The sequence below is a fragment of the Scomber japonicus genome, chromosome 18, assembly GCF_027409825.1.
Source record: "Scomber japonicus isolate fScoJap1 chromosome 18, fScoJap1.pri, whole genome shotgun sequence".
NCBI classification, from domain to species: domain Eukaryota; kingdom Metazoa; phylum Chordata; class Actinopteri; order Scombriformes; family Scombridae; genus Scomber; species Scomber japonicus.
The window spans coordinates 18,831,952-18,835,146 of record NC_070595.1 but is presented as its reverse complement, the minus strand read 5'-3'; positions in this window follow the sequence as shown (position 1 = coordinate 18,835,146).

Below are 3,195 nucleotides of genomic sequence, written 5' to 3'. Positions count from 1 at the left end.
TTGTAGGCTATGGAAAGAGTCCGTCAAGACTCGAACAATTAAAAAAAACTTTCAACTCCTCAAACTGTGCGCTGCCAGTAGAAAATCTCCAGCTTTAGCCATATACAAGCTTGACAAAGTATGACAGATCCACATCACATGGATTTGCGCGCGCTAAGAGGTGGACGCCTTATGGCCATTTGTTCTCCACACACCAACTGCGAGCCTGTACGGTTGATTAACGGAATCATAAACATTTACGCACACCAACTGTTTATATTTCGCCTATGCCATACGGGGACAAGCATTCAGGAAGAGGCTGAACCTCGCGTATGGGTAACTATATAGTCCTTTGACGCGCATCGGAGAGCTCCAATGTGGCACAATTCCGTCCTCCAGTTGCAAATAAGGCTTAAACACCGATGTCAAAATGTCAGCTTAGTATAATAAGATCCAAATAAACATCTGCTTGTGCTCTGGAAGGCATTGGCTTGGTGTAAATCCAAAACGAACTGTACCCTCCGACACTGCACAGACTTAAATTTAAGCGCAATCCGAGTCACGCCTTCCCGTGCGTCTGAGGCGCATGATTGGGGCAATTTTTACAACTCTGCCAGGATTCATTTAGACTATCAGGATTCATGGCCGTGGGCGGGGGCTTAATTTAAGTCCAAATATAGAATAGCTCTCTGATAGTCACAACTAGGAAACAACACAGCTGATTTTCTCTTCAAGGTACTGAGTTTAACATAAAAAACAGGATGTTCCTTCCTCATATTTCTTCTCGGCTCCTGCTTTTTTCTTTTGCATGTCAAAAGCTGAAAAACACACCTGTTAAATTCTGCTGTGTGCCCTCCAAGGTGTAAACCAAACCATAAAAATAAACGGTATCTATATAGTTGAAAATAGCTCCAACAGGTCAGTGTTACCATTCATCAATTCTATAAAGTTACATGCACCATGGTGTATTCATAAAGACTTGTATTTGTCTTCGGTTCTTGAGGCTAGATGGGCTTAAAAGAACTGTAAAAACCAATGCAATATTGTAGTGATACCATATCATGTAAAAACATTATATAAAATAAAATCACGTATCTAATTAGGTCATTGTGAGTCAATGCCAGAGGGATGTAAAAGTGAAGAAGAAGTGGGTGGAAGATGTTACAGAACTTTCTGCAGCCTATTTGATGAAGCTGTGAGTCAGAGCAGTCATCTAGCAGATAAATGACCCATATGGGATGAACTGGGCTACTTTCAGTTTCTCTCCAACAGTTGGGAGAGAAGAGTTTTTAGCCATGCTTTGATGCTGTCCTTTCACCTACCACAGTCATTTACTGTCATTTTCCACCAGCCCTCTGAAGCACAGAATAGAGAAAGTCAAACGGTGGCTGCCATGCAATACCCCGCAGAGTTCAAGTTAATGCTTCATCAGCGTTGGTGTGATTCGTTTGAAGCGGCTACAAAGTCAGTGGATTGGTAGCTGATTTCTTACCTGGTTTTTACCAGGCTCACGGGATGGGTTTCTATTGATTACCCCCTTTACAGAAATTTGAGATGAAATACAATGATGCAATAAGGTTGTCGAGAAAGCTAATGATTTTTGCATTAACCAGATTAACTTGAAAGTCAGAGACGTAAGGGAGTAAGTGGTATTTTGTGGCAGTCTGTACTAATATAGCACCTTCACAGGGTGGTGCAGAGAGGAAAGACTTCTGAATGTGATTGAAGTGAGATTTTTCTGTCTGCACTACATTATTTTACCTAAGCCTGACATCAAAGTTTGCTCTAAACTGTCAGAAAGACTGGGTGTGGGTGTATTAAAGAAAAGAAACAGAAGAAAGACCAAGTGAAGAAGCCTCTGTTATCACATTAATTATTGCTTCACTCAGAGCCAGGGCACAGTAGATGGCAGAGCAACTGCTGAAAGGAGCACTCTGTACAAAAACTAAAGTTTTCTAGTTTTAAACAATGGCTTTGCTGTCAAAAATAAACAGAAACACTGTGTGGCAAGGGTGTGCAGTGAGCTGTGATCTGATCTGTCTGTGTTCAAACCCTGCAAATGCAGAACAGCTGAGGGAATTGCTGAAAGAGGGAAACACAACCACACATATATTTAAAATTCTGCCTCTGAGCCACACACTTTTCATCCTCCATGCGACACCCCGTAAGCTGGAACACGACTGCTAAAAATGAACATTACAACAGAAGTGGCAACACATTGATCTCCCTGTGAATTAGAGAAAGGGGAAACATTAGTAGGATGAGAGGGACAAAATGACTCCCATGCAGCGGAAGACAGATCCCAGCCATGACAGCGGTCGTCATGGTGCAGTCACAGGACCAGAGCTGCAGCTCGTTCCAGTGGGATAAATTGATAGTGATTGTTTGCCCATGCTTCCACTTCACATGTGGACGTAAGCACACACAAATATAGAAACTGGATTTTGTTTTCAACGTCATATGGTTTCCAGAAGTCTATCACATCACAAACCCCTGAAAGAGTCAAACTCTAAACCATGCACAGACACTCATCTGATAAGACATCTGATAAGGCTCTTAATGATTAGCTGTAGTTGTGAATCAGTGTAAATATCCATCCATGTCATTCTTAAGCTTGCAAAAACACTATAAATAAACCCCTGTAGCTCCACCTACACTACTGCAATGAACAAATGTCTACATTTCCAGAAAAAAAAATCATGTAGCATATCTGTTAGTGTAGTTTGATGCTGATTTCTTGACCTGCTCTCCCTTGAAAAAAGCTTTTGGACCTCAATGAGATGAGGTTACATTAAGGAAAAACAAAGAAATGGTCACATCTTAATTGAGGTATGCAGCAATTTTTACTGCAAAGACAGAAAACTGCATAAGTAGAGCATCATTTATAGCCAAATGCTTCCAGTGTCAGTCCAAAAATGAACAATTCAAATTTTTTTGGCTCTTGTAGCATAACCCCATGTTTCTTTCTCATTTACATGTGAAAAACAATTAATTCTAGACTGGGAAGCGGTGGTTTATCCATTTTTATACTTCTAACTAAAGCGAATCAATTAGACATGTTGAATAGCTGATCAGATCCTGAATCCTGCAACCAGCTGAGGGCAGAAACCAGAGGAATCATTACAACTGGCTCATTGCTGCCACCTAGTGCTCCAAGCATGCTAAAACAACCATTACCTGTGAGGTGCAACACCACTGAAAAGAAATAGACAAGCC